Source organism: Erpetoichthys calabaricus, chromosome 11 (assembly GCF_900747795.2).
Source record: "Erpetoichthys calabaricus chromosome 11, fErpCal1.3, whole genome shotgun sequence".
NCBI classification, from domain to species: Eukaryota; Metazoa; Chordata; class Cladistia; order Polypteriformes; family Polypteridae; genus Erpetoichthys; species Erpetoichthys calabaricus.
In genome coordinates this window covers 150,702,539-150,722,466 of record NC_041404.2, presented here as the reverse complement: position 1 = coordinate 150,722,466, position 19,928 = coordinate 150,702,539, and the positions used below count along the sequence as shown (strand labels likewise).

General features: G+C 43.0%; 1 protein-coding gene across 15 annotated transcripts in view; it reads right to left on the bottom strand.

Annotated features, from left to right (window-relative positions):
* Nucleotides 1–19,928, bottom strand: part of rbfox1 (RNA binding fox-1 homolog 1) — a 2,603,746-nt gene that overhangs the window by 1,442,294 nt on the left and 1,141,524 nt on the right. The window lies entirely within an intron of this gene.

Genomic DNA, 19,928 nt, shown 5'->3' with positions numbered 1-19,928 from the left:
TTAAAGCTATTGTTGTTGCTGGGAGAAAATAATCAATAAATGCAAGAACTACGAAAAGCAGAATATGATGAAGTGTCTACTGAGCTGGGTGGCATGGTGGTGCAGTGGTGGCACTGCTGTCTCGCTGTAAGGAGACCAGGGTTTGCGTTTCGGGGTCCTCCCTGCGTGGAGTTTGTATGTTCTTCCCGTGTCTTCCTCCCACAGTGCAAAGTTGGGTGGACTGGCATTTCCTAAATTGGCCCCATGTGTGTGTCCTGCGATGGACTGGTGCCCCATCCAGGGGTTGTGCCCAGTGCTACCTGGGATAGGCTCCAGCAGACCCCTGTGACCCCCTTAAGGAGTGATCGGGTTAGAAAAGACCTGACTGCCTGACTACTGAGCTTGCGGCTTACAGAGCGTTGCATGTGTGACATCAGTGGTTGAGATGTGGTGGAGACCAGTAGCGTAGCGTGGGTGTCAGCCGCCCGGGGCAAAGGAAAATTCCGCCGCCCCCTTATTTAGGTATGGTTCAAATTTTTACAAGATATTATTATTTATTGTGAAATTTTGCCGCCCCCTAAAAGTGCCGCCTGGGGTGGGCCGCCCCCACTACGCTACACCACTGGTGGAGACTTCACTGTCTGCACTCAAACAGTGGGGTGTGGACAGATGGCTAATAAAATGTTAGTTGATATGGCACCACCCCACCCAACCTGAGCAATACAAGTCAAGGGAGGTTATGCTTAAGCTAACATACCAGTGAGGACTCATCTAAGGTGAATCGTTCAGTCCAGATGGCACACGGGCACAGCTGTTGGCATTACAAAATTCCTCTCTTCAACCAATTTTGCTCCACAGACAAGCATGTTGCATTTTGTTAGCCCATGTAGGGCATTTAGAGACTCTGCACGTCCGTTTCAGTTTTTGTTTTCTTTCTCAACTAGATGTGACTCTTCCCTTCTGCATATTGAACTGACGACAATCCCAGCTTCATGCGTGGAAAATCACGTGGGAATACCTCCCGTTTTTGGAAATCTGACCAAGGCGCTATATAAATAAAATGTATTGTTATTATTACTACTTTTGTTATTGTGAGACTGAATGGCCCATTGTGCCAAACCCCCTAATCCCCCCCCCCCCCCAATAACGTCCCCAGCCGCTCCCTCACAATATGTCTGAGACACTTGCTGTCTCGTGGCTGATCACCCTAATCATTTCCCTGCCCGCTTCTCCCTCCGTTGCCAGCGCTCATGTCAGACATTCCCTGTCGGACATTTAATGATTGATTTTACTGAATGGCTATGCAGAATACACCCTGAGGAGTCCGCTGGATTGCACTGTCCCTTTTGTGTCAGTTAATGGGCGCAAAGCACTCGTAAAACGGCTCCCCGTTAAAGGCCTTCACTCTGAGAGCGGGACACTCAGGCTGTGCGCACGGCGCTTCTGCCTCCAATAAATCCTTGGCATCATAATCATAATTCACATGTAAAACGACTGATTAGCAATTAGGGCCGCTTTACAGTATAAATGGACTGTAGCGCTCCTGAGGCAGTGTGACCTCCAGCCACACATCCATAAAACCTTCTCTCTCTCTTTCTCTCTCTTCTTTTCTTTTAATTGCAGCATTAGGCTTTGCTGGAGGAGAATGGCGGCCAGGGTGACACCTGTATGAGCGCTGGCTCAGGTGCCGAGCCCGGGTGAGCAGACACCTACCATTAGAGCGCTGAGGTGTATTGGGCTTTAAGTTGAACGAGTCACCTAACCCTGGCTGTGACCTGACTGCTAATTAGCAGGTGCCGCATGAAAAGCTGGGCTGCAAATCACGGAGCACACGCTGACACGACCTTCCCCGACTCGCCCGTCTTTCGTGATAATTGTCATGTCGACTCTGAAGGACTTCTTACACGTGATCTGCAACAACTTCTGGGATGTGGACTGAAGGAAGGAAGGCTTTATGGGTTCTGGGGAACTCCCCAATCGCTCCGTTTTGCTTTTACATTTTGGGGCACATGTGACGTGATACTGCTCCCCGAATCCACACCCTTAGAAGTGCTGGCTCCTTAATGGTACCGTAACGGTTGCTACATACTTTAGGTGCTTTATCTGTTTCTGCCACTGGCTCCCTTTGGGATATCTGTCCGAGGGAATGAGTATTTTGAAGGATATCTCAACATAAGGATATACACAGAGGACACCTCTATCAAAGAGGATCAAACTGGGGCTAAGGTTCTGTCTGGTTCCGTTCCCGATATAATTAGTTCCTTCCTAAGAGTTGAAGATTCTCGTATGTGCCTTACGTTAAGAGGAACTCGCTACAGTACTTTACTGGGTTGTGCGGTTTTGGCTCAACAAAGACACATTTTGTTCCGGGAAGAGTTCTCATATTGCATCGATCCTTTAGGCTTCAAAAATGCTCCTAAATTTTGTGAGCCAAACAGAAATCTTTAACATCTTGTAGGCTGTCTTGGAGGATATGAACTGAACAGATCGAGAAAACCGGAGGTTATTCTGTGTTACTGAATGCTGCAAGAGTCCTTTTGGTATCACGAGCCCGCTGGTATTTCACAACTCTGTTAATTCGCTATTCATCACAAAGGATGGAACCTGCTTTGGATCCCGATAAGTAAAAGTTCTTTCATGAACCGTCATGTGGACGGTTCTTCTGGAAACCGAATGTTGTTCTCCTATGGCATCACTCTGAAGGATCTCTCTGGCACCTTTACTTATAAGAGTGCAGGGCCGGTGTGTTAAATAATGCGGGCTGCGGCAAGGCACAGTCAGGCGGCTCCGCTTCGGATTCTAAAGTCTGGAGACTCTCTTCTCATCTGAAATCGTAAATTACTATTTTTTAAATTTCAATTATACTTTAGGGCAGTTACACTTTTAAAAATAATAATTCTTTAATGGCATTTCACATTTCTTTTCTGGGTCGTTTGGTTCATCATAGAGTCATTGCTTGTCCAAGGACCGTTTCATTATTGGGAAGGCTTCTTTGTATATGAAGTTAATTCTTTGTGCTTTGAAAAATTTCCTTATTTGTAGAAAAAACTGAAATTGTAAATACAGTATATGTTAGCTTACCATAACAGATTAAGAAGACCTGAACTTAGCCTGTGTCATTCTGTGCAGCAGGAGTCCCTTTAAAATCCCAAGCCGGTGGTATTTCACAGATGTGTCGCCATCAATTCAAGGCTATTTACCGTATGGGGCTTTCTACAGATCTAAAGAAGTAAAATTTCTTTTTGGAGCCGTCATGTGGACGGTTCTTCTGGAAACTGAAAGTTGTTCTCCTATGGCACCACTCTGAAGGACCTCTCTGGCACCTTTACTTATAAGAGTGCAGGGCCGGTGTGTTAAATAATGCAGCCTACGGCAAGGCACAGTCAGGCGGTATCCTTCAATAAGGGCGCGCACAAAAAGGCGAGCTCAATTGGGTGCGGCAAATTAAGGCGTTCATAGATAATTTAGATAATAATAGATAGATAATAATAGTAGATAATAATAAAATATCTACGTGGCAATGCACATAATCTACAGCTTCAAGTGTAACACAACAATGAGTAAGAGCAGAAAACAACGAAATATAGAGAGCTTTAGAAATAGTTTGTTAGAAGTTCATGCATTAATTAATTGGATGTTTTAATATTCTTGCTTTCGCCTTTTTATACGTTCAATCATTGCCTTTATCTAATGCATTTTCTGTAATAATTTTGTTGCATTTGCCTTTATTCGCTGCGCCCAATTGAGGTCGCCCTTTTGAAGCTCGCCTTTTTGTGCGCGCCCTTATTGAATAGAACCCAGTCAGACGGCTCCGCTTCGTATTCTAAAGTCTGGCTACTCTCTTCTCACCTGAAGTCACAAATGACCATTTTTAAAATTTCAATTATACTTTAGGGCAGTTACACTCTTAAAGATAATAATTCTTTAATGGCATTTCATATTTCTTTTCTGGGTCATTTGGTTCATCGTAGAGCCATTGCTTGTCCAAGAACCGTTTAATTATGGGAAGGCTTCTTTGTATATGAAGTTCATTCTTTGTGCTTTGAAAAACTTCCTAATATATAGAATAAAAACTGAAATTGTAAATATATGTTAGCCTACCATAACAGCTTAAGAAGACCTGAATTTAGCCTGTGTCATTCTATGCAGCAGGAGTCCCTTTTAAAATCCCAAGCTGGTGGTATTTCACAGATGTGTCGCCATCAATTCACGGATGTTTACTGTATGGGGCTTTCTACAGATCTAAAGAAGTAAAATTTCTTTTTGGAGCCGTCATGTGGATGGTTCTTCTGGAAACAGAATGTTGTTCTCCTATGGCATCACTCTGAAGGACCTCTCTGGCACCTTTACTTATAAGAGTGCAGGGCCGGTGTGTTAAATAATGCGGCCTGCGGCAAGGCACAGTCAGGCGGCTCCGCTTCGGATTCCAAAGTCTGGCGACTCTCTTCTCATCTGAAATCGCAAATTACCATTTTTTAAATTTCAATTATACTTTAGGGCAGTTACACTTTTAAAAATGATAATTCTTCAATGGCATTTCATATTTCTTTTCTGGGTCGTTTGGTTCTTCATAGGGCCATTGCTTGTCCAAGGACCGTTTCATTCTGGGACGGGTTCTTTATATATGAAGTTGGTTCTTTGTGGTTTGAAAATCTTCCTAATATATAGAATAAAAACTGAAATTTTCAATATATGTTAGCCTATCTTAACAGATTAAGAAGATCTGAACTTAGCCTGTGTCATTCTATGCAGCAGGAGTCATTTTAAAATGACAGTCCATTGGTATTTCACGGCTGTTTACTGCATGGTGCCTGTTACAGATTTATAAAGACGTGAACGTTCTTTCCAGAACTGTCATGTGGATGGCTGTGTTGGGAGCCCCTATAGCATCGCTCTAAAGAACCACTCTGGTACCTTTCTTTTTAAGAGTCTACGTCTGGGTTTAAATTCCTCATTTATAAAATTTAAGCAACTGCAAAAAGATTCTTGAAATGTGCAGAAGCAACTTCAAAGATTTATTAAAGAAAATTTGACCGGGAATTTTTGTGTTTATTTAGTTAATCAAAGACGGAGATATATTTTTGTTTATTAAATATTTTTCATTTTTTCAATCACAGATCTGAAACTAAGATGAGAATACTAAGTGTATTAGTAGAGTACATAAAATGCATGGTTTAAAGAGCAATTTGCAGTATAAAAAACTGATCGCATGTAGGGTGGTGACAGATTCTAAGTCAAGCGATGTAAATAACCCATCGATTAATGTACTGATTGCGTTTTTTTTTTTGGCTTATTGTACTTCACATTTCTTGACGTTAGAGTACCCAATGTACAGTAAACGTCCTCCCGCGAGCGCATGCGCGCAACTGAAATAACTGCGACTACCCAACCGCGCAGCTGAGATAACAGCGACTTCCTGGTCGCACGTGCACTACTGAAATAACTGCGACTTGCTGTGATATGGTCATGGTCATTGTATTGTCACATGTACAGAGTACAGCGTAATTCTTACTTGCGAGATGTTCCTTGCAGACGCGGTAATCAACATAAACGGCGACTTCTCGGTCGCACGTGCATTGCTAAAATAAGAGCATGTTGCAAAGAACGAGTGTGAGCGCGCAGCTGAGGGTCAAAGTCTTTTTATTGTCACATGCACAATGTGCAGTGACATTCTTACTTGTGTAATGTCCATTGATCACACAATAATCAAAATAAAACACCAGGAAGAGAAAAAGCTCAAACGCAAGCACACTGCTGAAATAAAGGCGACTTCTTAAGCATTCTTGAGTGTGCGCGCCGCTGAGCTAACGCGTACACGCGCTGCTGAATTCAAGGCGACTGAACAAGCGTGAGGGTGCGCGCGCAGCTGAGATAAGGTCAAAGTCTTTTTTACATGTACAATGTACATTAAAATTCTTACTTGTGTAATGTTCCTTGGAAACACAATAATCAACATAAAACGGGCATACGCACTGCTAAAATATATAGGCGACTTCTTGAGCGTGCGAACATCTGAGATAACGGGATTTTCTGGGCACACGCGGTAATCAGCGGACGCTTCATTAAGTTGCATTGCCTTTTTATACTTTCATTAGTAAGCAAACAGGTTTCAAACAGTTTAGATAACCAAAGTATGATAACCAATTAATTATTAGTCGCTATAAAGTCTCAATAAAGAAAAATGCTCAAAATGTTACCATTTAAAATCATTTGAGCAATTAAGGACTATGTTAAAAAGGTTAATAGAAATGTCGTTGTATATAAGTATATCTCGGTTTTAAGAGACTTGAAAGTTTGACATTCAAATAAAAATTTGGTAAAAGTGGAAGTGATGAGTCCAAATTTCCATTTATAAATATACTCTTTCCATAAGGTTCATTAAATGCACCGAGTACCTCACAGATTTCAAACCCGTATAACCCTTTCGAAGACGACTGGAATTGGCCAATTCTTTGTAAATGGGAATTTGTGAAATCTGAATAAGGTGTGGCGAGTTTCTACTAAATCGGTCCACTGGGAGAACAGTTTTTATTTTTTTTTCACGCGGACAGACAGACATGACAATGACGGGACGTGCACTTAAAAAAAACGGCAAAATAAGCTGTCAATGGCCGTTCGAAACAGAAATACCAGGGTGGGGGAGGATTAAAGGGAAAGCTGATTATTGTGCATACTTCACTAGTCCCGAGACAGCTGAAGGGCCGCGTTTTAGTGCATATGAGCCTCGTCTACGGGAACAATAAATAAACCGATATAAACGAGAGAGAAGGAGCCGTCTCGCACGGCAGCCCCCCCCCCAACCCCCCCCCCCCCAAACCCCCTCCCCCCCCGCTTTGGAAACGCTGACTAGCATAAAATTAATGAGGGCTGATTTTCAGCAAGACAAATGGATCCCCAACAGCCCATAGCTGATAGCTGTCACGCTTTCAAACGGCACTGCTTGACAAAGCGCGATGCACTCGACATAAAGTCAGCGACGACAGCACTGTCACCGAAGTGCCAGCTGCCCGAGTCTTTACTAATGTTGTGTGGCCTTGTGGCTCAGATCGGCAGGCGAGCCCGTGAGGGACCAGAAGATACCAGTCGGGAGTCGTGGTCAGCCATGAGGACAGGCCGCCCGGACTCGGCTTTATCGGACGGTCCGTTTACGTGCTCTTCGGGTCATGTTGTCCTTGTTAAGGTGACGTCTCGCTTTCCGTCCCCTCCCGTCCCCTAAAAGCACGGCAGCAAGGCGGCTTCTCTCCTTCACTTGACGCACCTTGATGCGGCTCTTCTGTGGTGGTGGGGTTGTGCAGCGGCCACGACTCTATGGCACATGCAGAGCAGCAGCCTTGGCTAAGAGATTAATCAGGGAGCCACTTGAATGGCACTGAACCCGCGTTACACACTTTACACAGCTGGGGCCAAAGAGAAGAAGCCACCACACTTAGTTAAAGTGGCACATCGTTGGCATTTGAGCAGAAAACACACAGAGGCACAAAAAGAACATGCAAAGTCCACACAGACACTGTCAAAGTCCAGATCCACTCACCACTGGACCACCACACTGCCATGTGCAATCCAGAAAATCAAAACGCACAGCTAAACTAGAATGATTCATTCAACCATAGTGGGCAGCCACAGCAGTCCCATTTATAATTTGGAAGAACAACCGAAATGATTCTGAGCTGCTGGGCAAATACGACTCCAACAGATTGTGTAGAACCCTACGGCTGGAACATGCTGATTGATGTGGACACCAAAGCTCCTCTTTATCTTGGCAGAACTTTGCATCCCTCCAATTTTTAAAATATGAGAATAGCTGGCAGCTCTATGAAATCCCACCAATGGGCTTTACAGCAAGAGCAGATCCAGAGGTGGGCACTCATCCACATGGTGAAGTCTCCAAAGTCACATTTTAAATTTCACACTCAGATAAATGGATTTCAAAATCACTATATGATAGATAGATAGATAGATAGATAGATAGATAGATAGATAGATAGATAGATAGATAGATAGATAGATAGATAGATATCTCGGTGATACTAAAATGGTCCTTGTATGTGTCTGTTTGTTCACTCTGCTCAGGATACATTGGATTAGAAAATGGATAGATAAAAGGCCCTATATGACAGATTCATAGACAGATGATGAAAGGTATATGACAGATATATACATAAGATATGAGAGGAAGTACAGTATACAATACATAAAAAGCTTTTAAAGTCATTGTAAGACAGTTAGTTATGAGTCATTGTATATTAGCTAGATAGATGAAGAAAAGCACTATATTATACACATATGGATAAAATGTGAAAGGTGCTATTCCATAGATATGTAAGCCATTATATTATAGATAGATAGATAGATAGATAGATAGATAGATAGATAGATAGATAGATAGATAGATAGATAGATAGATAGATAGATGAAAGGCACTATAAGATAGATAGATAGATAGATAGATAGATAGATAGATAGATAGATAGATAGATAGATAGATAGATAGATAGATAGATAGATAGATAGATATGAAAGGCACTATATAATAGATAGATAGATAGATAGATAGATAGATAGATAGATAGATAGATAGATAGATAGATAGATAGATAGATGAAAAGGCACTATAAGATAGATAGATAGATAGATAGATAGATAGATAGATAGATAGATAGATAGATAGATAGATAGATAGATAGATAGATAGATAGATAAAAGGCACTATATAATAGATAGATAGATAGATAGATAGATAGATAGATAGATAGATAGATAGATATGAAAGGCACTATATAATAGATAGATAGATAGATAGATAGATAGATAGATAGATAGATAGATAGATAGATGAAAGGCACTATAAGATAGATAGATAGATAGATAGATAGATAGATAGATAGATAGATAGATAGATAGATAGATAGATAGATAAAAGGCACTATATAATAGATAGATAGATAGATAGATAGATAGATAGATAGATAGATAGATAGATAGATATGAAAGGCACTATATAATAGATAGATAGATAGATAGATAGATAGATAGATAGATAGATAGATAGATAGATAGATAGATAGATGAAAGGCACTATAAGATAGATAGATAGATAGATAGATAGATAGATAGATAGATAGATAGATAGATAGATAGATAGATAGATAGATAAAAGGCACTATATAATAGATAGATAGATAGATAGATAGATAGATAGATAGATAGATAGATAGATAGATAGATAGATAGATAGATAGATATGAAAGGCACTATATAATAGATAGATAGATAGATAGATAGATAGATAGATAGATAGATAGATAGATAGATAGATAGATAGATAGATGAAAGGCACTATATAATAGATAGATAGATAGATAGATAGATAGATAGATAGATAGATAGATAGATAGATAAAAGGCACTATATAATAGATAGATAGATAGATAGATAGATAGATAGATAGATAGATAGATAGATAGATAGATAGATAGATAGATAGATAGATATTGATGTTTTTGATAGAAATGATTTTTTTTTCATATATATTAGTTTGAAAGACAATGCTAGTTGCTGATGGCTCTTACTGCTTGAAATGCCTCATTTTTAAATGAATTTTGCACATATGGCCCCATTTTTAGCGGCCCATGTCCTACCGTCAACTCCCTCAGCTTTACCTTAATTAGTCCTTTTCCATGCTAATTGGTTATTAGAGAAACCTTTGTGATTGCAGTAGCACTGCTGACACCTCTTGTTCTGTTCATTTTATTCCAATAGGAAAGGCGCTATAGATAGATAGATAGATAGATAGATAGATAGATAGATAGATAGATAGATAGATAGATAGATAGATAGATAGATAGATAGATAGATAGACAGGATATGAAAGGCGCTGTATAATAAACAGCCAGACAGCCCGTTTTCAGTAAGTCAATGCCGTTCCACATTGCAGACACACACCTGTCAGGGTGCCCCTTGGCTCACACACCTCCCCTCATCTCGTCCCCGACAGTAAGCAGACCGTGAGTTGACTGACCTCAGGCTCTGCGAGGCAGCAGTGCTGTCCAGTGGGCCATAGTGGGTCACTCATAAGTGGACATTCAGCCACCCAATTTAAGCACTGAAGAGGATGAGGTTAGCGGGGTGGTTAACGGGGTACACAGCTGGCATATGTCGAAGATGGCATAACATCACGTGACATTCTCACATCTGCTCAGTTTCTGGGTGACAGGTGCCAGCCCATCATAGCAATAAAAGATGTTGAACTGACAGGAAGTGATTCCCAGTGAAGTTACAACATCTTTTCAGCACCTAACTCCCAGTTCACCACTGCACCGCGTTATCTGCATGCATAAACAAAATCTTTCCAGCAGAAAGCCCCACTTTTCTTCGGTGAACATTGCTCACCCAGCAGGGCCACTGCCCCTTTAGATGTTGGCAGAGGGCATTTTTAGTAGCAAACGGGTTAAAAACGAGGTGAAACAGAAAGCATAAAAGGGAAAAAATAAAAACGGAGCCAAGGTCAAGCCAGGGGCCCTGGACTCAATTATCCGAGGCTGAGATATCATCTGAGAGAAGCACCAGCACTTATTAGAAAAGCCAGGGCACACAGCGAGACAAGTTCACATGGCGGCCGGCAGCGATCATGGAAAGGCCCGGAACGCCGAGCCCCTGGCAGTACAGTGGTCTGGTGCTGGATAATGAAAGTGATATGAGAATGAGTGAAAGCAGTCGAGGGGTCTTATGTGGGGCAAAATCGGTGGATGTCATTGCCCCTTTACTGTCTCCTCACACTGAAGTGGCATGTGGTCTGTGCCCCTGGTCACTTCAGATGCCCTCCTGGCTCAGTTCAGGAGTCACAGAGTTTATTCAATCTAATGCAGTGGGCTTTGGGCCTGAGGCAAAAACTAGTCCTGGGCACAATGCCAGGTAACTGGGCACATTTACACAAAACACCTGTATCTTATCTGGTGCCTTTCTGTGGCAAACACCAATTAGCTTGAAAATGCATTGTTTTATTGTGTGTTTAAACTAATCTGTATATCTTTATGAGTTTGCTTTATGTAATAAGTCATTTATAAAGTGTTAATTTTATTTTACCTGTGAAGTTGGTACAGCCTGCTCTCACAAAAACAGAGCTAAATGCCAATCACTTCTACTGTACACATTCTCACAGTTGGCATTTTAATATAGTGCCTTTCCATAGCAAACACCATCCATCCATCCATTTTCCAACCCGCTGAATCCAAACAGGGTCACGGGGGTCTGCTGGAGCCAATCCCAGCCAACACAGGGCACAAGGCAGGGAACCAATCCCGGGCAGGGTGCCAACCCACCGCAGGACACACACAAACACACCCACACACCAAGCACACACTAGGGCCAATTTAGAATCGCCAATCCACCTAACCTGCATGTCTTTGGACTGTGGGAGGAAACCGGAGCGCCCGGAGGAAACCCACGCAGACACGGGGAGAACATGCAAACTCCACGCAGGGAGGACCCGGGAATCGAACCCAGGTCCCCAGATCTCCCAACTGCGAGGCAGCAGCGCTACCCACTGTGCCACCGTGCCGCCCGCAAACACCATCCCAAGACATTTATTCAGTCCATTCCAGTTGACGTGTTGCCACCAGTGCTGGTATGATGCCAGCCAATTCTGCACATCAAACAAAGAAATCTGTATTTTTATATAATGCCTTTCTATACCAAGTGCCATTCCAGAGACTTCTTACATTTACATTTTTGGGTGATGCCTTTATCCAAAGCAACTTCTAACATTTATGATAAAATTATCTGAATTTCTTTTTGGTTTTCCAATTAGAGCCCAGGAGGGTGAAGTGATTTGCTCAGGGTCACACCGAGATTTGGATGCACAACCTCAGGGATTGAAGTCCAAAGCCTTAACCACTATGCCACACTGCCTGCCTTTCATCAATCCCATTGGCATTAGGGCATAAGACAATAACCAGTCCTGAGCAGAATGCCACTCAATAGGGCACATTCACACCTTAAATATGACAAACAAGAATCAATCTGGAACTGAACCGAACTGAATGTCAGTATGCTATGAACATTTAAATATAAAAACAGACATCTCTATTATATATAGTGCCTTCTTATAGCTAACACAATTCCACAGCATTACAGTAGTTAGTCCAATATAACTGGCACTGGGCAAAAAAGGCAAGAACCAGTCCTGGGCACATCTGTCTATATTATAATAAAAACATCCAGGGACTAGAGAAGACTTTTTCAGAGAGATACTTTCATGTCCCGCGAGACAATACTTTGTGCCAGGAGATTTTACCACTCCCGGTGTCGGAAATAAAAGACAAAGAGTAGATGACATGCATGATACACAGGCAGAGCAGGTTAGAGATTATGAAAGTTCTAGAATTCGAAAGTCTCAAAAAACTGATAGTAAAGATGGCATTAGCGCAAACAAATGTAAATTATTACTCGGTGAAATAACGGAACAGCGAAAAGAGATCGAATATATTGTTCGGATTTAAACTTCAAGTCGGAGACTTGCAGATCGTCTAATTCGTGTTGCAATCTGGGAAGTGTAGTGTTTCTTCACAGTGAAGAGGCGTACCCGCGAGAATTAAAAGATTGGTTGTTTGGTGAAAGTGAAATCCACATACGCGCGAGAAAATTTCAAGCCCCGCGAGACAAGACTTTATGCAAAGTGATTTGAAAAAGTGCTGCCCACATAAGCAGGCACACGGTTCAATCACTTTATCAATTGGGTGAATGCTATTGTCAGACACAGTTCGTGTAGAGAGAAAGAAATGATATTCACTCACCGGCAGTTATACGTTGTGTTGTCAACATGTAATTCCAAACACGGAATCAAAATTCAATGCGATATTGACAAAAAGGTAAAAACGAAAAGAGGTCGAATATATGGACATAATTAATATGACAGAAGTATGTAGATATTGTTCGGCTTTAATCTTTAACTCTAAGACTTGCAGATCGTCTAATTCGTGTTGCCATCAGGAAAAAGTAGTGTGTCTTCCCAGTGAAGAGGCGTACCCGCGAGAATTACAAGATTTGTTGTTTGGTGAAAGTGAAATCCACGTACGCGAGCGGCAGAGACGCAAAGTGGCTGGCGTGTAGCGCAGGACGGGTTGGCATGCGAAGCCTCCTAGTTCATAGAAAACCAAAGCATTTTATATAGCGCCTTTCTATGGCAAACACCAATCAGTTTGGATCTGCTTTGATTTACAATAGTGTGTTTCAACAAATCTGTATCTTTACGCATCATTTAGTCAACGATTGATGGTCATTTTCTTTGATATGTGAACTTGTTAAAGCTCCCTGAGGCTACCCTCAGTGAGGGGCGCTATATAAAAATAAACTTATCTGAACTAAATTTCAGTGAGCTAGGAACATTTAAGGCAAACAAGTCTATTATTTATAGTACCTTGCAAATACAATTCCATGGCTTTAGTTCAATATAATTGGCACTGGGCATGGCGGTAAGAACGAGTCCTTGGCAACACACCAGCGCATGGGGTACATTTTATATATATAAAAAAAAAACTTTCTACGACAAACACCAGTCAGTCTCTTTAACTGCGTGTTTAAACGAAACTGTATTTGTATGCATTATGTAATTAGTACTTTCTAAATTGGTTGTTTTATTTTACCTTTGGACTTGTCGCAGCCTTCACTCAGGTAGGAGCGCAATTCAAAAATAAGCGGCACTGAAGTGAATTCTTGTCAATTTTGCATAATCGCACATTAAAAAGAACAAATCTACATTTCTATATAGCGCCTTTGAATGGCAAACAAAATCTCGAGGCACCTGATGTGTGCAGATGAGTAGGACAGCTGCTTACATCAGCGGCACATAGGCTGGTGAACGTGCCTCGGGGTCACACTGAGAGATGGCATCCTTACGGCGTCCAGTCCCGCGACGTCATCACTCTGCCGTGATGTCTGCTCACGCGCGCACCTCCCATTCACCAAGGAAGGTCCATTTTACAGACGCCCGTTAACTTGGCACCCACTTCTTAGCTTCTTAAATACCCAGCCCGTCCATTTTCTGATTTCCTAGCAGGGTCGCCTGAGCCGGCGCCCAAGTAACATTTCCTCCCGCTGACCCTCCTATTAACGTCTTTAGACCCCGCAGCCCCATGACACTCTACAGGCTTAATAATAATAATAATTATTTGCATTTATATAGCGCTGTTCTCACTACACAAAGCGCTCAGTAATTGCAGGTTAAGGGCCTTGCTCAAGGGCCCAACAGAGCAGAGTCCCTATTGGCATTAACGGGATTCGACCCAGCAACCTTCTGCTTGCCAGTGCAGACCCCTAGCCTCAGAGCCACCACTCCGCCTTTCTCTCTACTTTAATTCCCTTTTTTATGTCACCAGCCCTCATGCCAGCTCGTCCATCCTGCTCTTGTCCCCGCTTCACCTGTAGATTGGAATTCTTCGCGTGCCTCGTGGCTGTGCGGTTAGCTCGGAGGGCCGACGGAGTGTACGAAATGCCGGATGACACCTGTCGTCTTCGCTGCTCATGGAAGGGGATCGCCATTGGGGGCAGCGCCAGCGTCTATGAATCGGTCAGCTGGGAAGCCGCAATGAACCGCGGCACGGGTGTCAAACTCGCTCGGTGGCGGTCGGGCTTGGGTGACTAGAAGAGGAGGCGGGAGTAGGAGGAATAAATGCCGTGACCGGGAAGGCCGACCACCGTAGATTTGCGCTGACCGCGATTCGTTAAGTGTACGGGATTTGACGGAGCCTTCTTTTTCACCGACTATGCATTCTCTTCTTTCCTTTTCTAGGTATCGGCTTCAAAAAGAATTTGGACCTGCAGTTCCATACACTAAATATAAAAAAGTGTTCTGTTCAGACATTTAGATGCAAAGAACATGAGTCAGATTTTAGCCGACGGATCTATTAATAAAATTCAAGTCATTAAAGTTGCTGACAAATCTGTGTGGACGTGGGATTGCGCAGGCAAACAGTGACAGCGGCGCTCAAGTGGCTCGAGGAGATGAAAAGGAGGAGATCGGAGTCCGCAGTCGGGTCAGGCTGATGTGTTAATTATACAAGACAGCCCCTCGTTCATTAGCTGCCATGTGTCGCCCACAAACAAAGCAGTTCTGGCTTGGCCGACCCGGTGACGCAGTGGTTGGCTGGCACTGCTGCATCATGGAACCTGACGCTGTCTGCACCTTCTCCCCGAGTTTTCGTGGGTTAACCTCACCCATCCTTGAGGGTGTGGAGAATGGACTGTCCGATGTTGCCTATCCCTTGTGGTCCTGAAATGGATCTCGCGGTGTGAGAAGATGACTCCAATTAGAAACCTTTACATTACATTGAAACCTACATTTAGATAGATAGATAGATAGATAGATAGATAGATAGATAGATAGATAGATAGATAGATAGATAGATAGATAGATAGATAGATAGATACTTTATTAATCCCAAGGGGAAATTCACAATACATTTGCAATACAACAGAGTATTGTACGACATTAAAAAGTAACAATACATATAGAAATAAGAGTTAATAAAAGCAATTAGAAGCATTTAGACAATCAGCTAAAATTATTGCAGACTGAAGAAAAGTGATTGATATTAAAAAATGAAATTATTCCACATGAAAATAATCGCAGGGCCAAACAGAACTGGGGAAGACAGAGAGAGAAAGAGAAATTGTTGAAAGGGGCGGAGCCTATGAGAGTGGTGCTGCAAGAAGGGGCGGGACCTGGGATGGAGAGAGAGAGGGGGACACTATTAGAAAGGGATGAGCCTGAGAGAAAGATATTGTTAGAAAGGGTGGGGCCTTTGAGAGAGAGAGAGAGAGAAACTCTCAGAAGGGGTGGAGCCATCCATGTGGAGAGTGCAGTTGTGAGTGAGAGTCAGAAAGAGAGAGACATACACACTTCCACACACATAGAGCCTGAGAGATAGACACTGTCAGAAGGGGTGGGGCCTGGGAGAGAAGGAGAGATACAGTCAGAAGGGCAAGAGTCTAGGAGAGAGGGGGAGACAGACACACACACGCACTGTCTGAAGGGGTGGGCTCTGGGAGAGAGAGAGAGCAGGGGGCAGAATCTAGGAGAGAGTAAGAGAAAGAGAGAGAGACAGAGAGATAGAGACAGACACTGTCAGAAGGGGCGGGGCCTGGGAGAGAGGGAGGGAGACACACAGATAAAGAGACAGAGACAGAATGGAAAAAGGGGTGGGACCATCCATGAAGAGAGTGCAGTTGTGAGTTAGAGACACAGTGAGAGATACACTGTCAGTAGGGGCAGAGACAGAGAGAATCAGAGACATGCTGCCAGAAGGGGTGGTGGCTGCAAGAGAGAGAGAGAAACAATGTCAGAAAGGGTGGAGTCTGAATGAGAGTGAGAGGAAGAGAGAGAGACACACACACACAATGTCAGAAGGGGTGGAGCCTGGGAGGGAAACAGAGTAAGAAGTGGTGTAGCCTGAGAGAGAGAGAGGGACACTGTCAGAAGGGGCGGAGCCAGGGGTACAGAGAGAGATAGAGAGACAGAGGCAGAGAGAAAGAGATGGAGACTGTCAGAATGGGTGGGACCATTTATGAAGAGAGTGCAGTTGTGAGTGAGAGGCATAGTGAGAGATACATTGTCAGTAGGGGTGGAGACTGAGAGAGAATGAGAGAGACGCTGCCAGAAGGGGTGGTGGCTGTGAGAAAGAGAGAGTGAGTGAGACAGTGTCATAAGACACTTGGACATAAACCCAGCATATGCCAACTTAAGAAGGACATATGCACTTTAATTTAACGATAACCCCCCCCCCCCCCCTTTTGATCATACGGACTTAGTCACCTCCACCCACCCCCCACTGAATGTGTTGCTATATATTGCCTTTGATTCTTGTAAGTCTAAGCATTATCCTCTGATGAAGACCCCTGATAGGGGTTGAAAGCTCAGGAATAAAAACTATTTTATGATACGTGATTCGTTTTTTCTCCCTTTGTGGATCCCCAACTGCAAATATGCAAACCGTATCACAGACCTTCTCTTCCATTCATATATATATATATATATATATATATATATATATATACACGGTATATACGAGGGGGAACCCAAAAATAACCGGAAATAAATAAATAACCTAACAACAAAATTTCGGTTATTTTTGGGTCCTCCCTCGTATATTATATATATATATATATATATATATATATAGAGAGAGAGAGAGAGAGAGAGAGAGAGAGAGAGAGAGAGAGTATCTTGTCTCCAAGGTAAATAGCACCATCTTACTTTACAATGATGAGCACCGTGTGACAGACTCAGTTACATTACATTCTAGTCTAGTTTAGACATCATAACTGTAAATAAGCATCCCTCATGTACTATGAAGGATGGTCAAGTTGGCAAAATTTTACACGGGGTAAAAACTCCCCAATATGGTGGAGGGTGTGGAAAAAGTCTTGCATAAACAGTGGCCACTAGGGGGCAGTAGGCACAACACCTATACTGGGTACCCCACAAGGGTAACAGGCATGGAATGTCATAAAATACAGAAATCGGAATGGCACAGGACAAAATTGTGATGATCCTACAGGAAACTATAGGACGAGTGACCCAACAAATGCCAAGCATGTGTGACCCTCAGAATGATGTAAAGAATGGCTGGAGTCAGGAGAGGTAGGACTAGGCTGCAGCACATGGCACCAGAGTGAAGTGTGTCAGACTGCACTGCCCTTTCATGGGAGATAACTTGGGTACTAATGACTATGGGGACATCATGGCACCCTGGAGGATTTTTTTTTTGGTAGGATGGGCATCAGTGCAAATTTGCACTTGAACCCTTGACTTTAGAGCACAGAGGGCACACTCCCTTGCACTGGGCCAACCCAACTAACTTACTTGAGTTTGAGGAATGGGAAGAAAACCTAAGTACCCGTAGAAACCCACAAGAGAGTGCCAAGTTTGGATGTAAGCCTAGTCTCCTGGAGCAGTCATACAGTCAAACTAAACACTGTGCCAACTTACCACTCTCAGACCATCTGTCTAATAAATGTACAGCCGCAAGGAATAGCATAATGCGGTGCCACCAAAAGGAAAGAATAACCGGATGGACAGAAGTCAAATAGGCATTTGCTCTGAGCGGAAGCCTCCAGTTAGCTAGGATGCCCACTTAAGGAGAAGCCCCTTGTCGGCTTTGCTGATGTCCATGTATTCTCTTTTCCCAGTTAATGAAGGCGGCACAATACTTTCATTACATTCTCCTGCTCCTCACTCGTTTTGCCAAAGTGCATGAAACCACTAAAAGGATTAATTGAAAAGAGATCTCGGGCCAGCGTGCTGACAAATTGAACACCAAATTGATTTTGAATATCCATTCAAAGCATTTTGACCACCTAACACGTCAGAGCCGACTTGGGGGTCAAGCTTGCCCTTGGGTCCCAAATAAGCAACTGAAGCTGACTGCGCCTCTCACTGATTCTGTATGCTTCATCCATTCTAAAGAGCGCCCCATCATGGAGCAAACATCCAGCTAGGATTTCTAAAGTGCTTATATTGCCACAAATATAACATGTAGCCAGACATCATATACAGTAGAAACCTGTCATCGGAGTATTGTTAATGGCATTTGTGTCCTTTGTTGTGATGGTGACGGACTTGTAAGCATATTTAGACCCGCTTGAGCTGTCCTCTTGGAGCTGTGGGCTGAATTGAAGCCTGCATTAGTCAGTCTGTCAGTCCTTTTTCTAACCCGTTTATTCCTGAAGGGGGTCGTAGTGGGTTGTGATGGGCGCCACAGCCTATCCCAGCTAGCATATGGTGCAAGACTGGAATAAACCCTGGACAGGGTGCCAGTCCGTCACAGGGCAAACACACATACACACACAACAACATTTAATTCTATAGCACATTTTCATACAAGTGGTGTAACTCAAAGTGCCTTACAAGATGAAGAAAGAAAAGTTTATAAAAAAATAAAAATGACATTAGGCAATACTAAATAATAAAGAATAAAGTAAGGTTCAATGGCTGGGAGAACAAAACTCCAGAGGGCAAAATCTGCAGGGGTCCCATGACCAAGAGACTGTACAGCCCCCACTGGGCATTCTACCCAGTAGAATGATCTCAATCAGGCGATACATGAAAGAATGCAATGATGATGATGGTCAGGTGGACATCTGGCCTTCAATCCATCAATGTAGGCACTGATTGGTGCCCTGATCAGGTGGTGGGGGCACAGAACACCACCACAGAAAACCGGCAAAAGAACAGCAGAGAATAGTAGGGGTTAGTACAGATTGTGGAGCCAGGATGAAAATGATCATTTAAATGCACATACAGAATATCAGGGGTACACTAAAATGTAACTACGAGAAAGTCATGTTACAATGACGGGCTTTTAGCAGTTTTTTTAAATACTCCACTATATTAGCCTGGCGAATTTCTATCGGTGAGATATTCCAGATTTTAGGTGCATAACAGCAGAAGACCGCCTCACCACTTCTTTCAAGTCTAGCTCTTGGAATTATGAGCAGACCCTCAATTGAAGATCTAAGGTTGCGACTTGGAGTGTCAGGTGTCTGGCATTCCACAATATAGGACGGAGCGAGATTATTTAAGGCTCTATGAACTATTAGCAGTATTTTAAAGTCAATTCTAAATGGCGCTGGTAACCAATGTAGTGACGTAAAAACACTGGTGTGATGTGCTCGGATTTTCTTTTCCTAGTTAAGATTCTGCCAGCTGCATTTACACACACATACACACACACACACACAAGGCCAATTTAGTGTCGCCAATCCTCCTAACCTGCATGTCTTTGGAATGTGAGAAGAAACTGGAGCACCTGGAGGAAATCCACGCAGACACGGGGTGAACATGCAAACTCCATGTAGGGAGGACCCGGGACATGAACTCTGGTGTCCTTACTGCGAGGCAGCAGCGCTCCCACTGTGCCACCGAGCTGCCCAGCCCAGTAGCCACTCCATTTTGC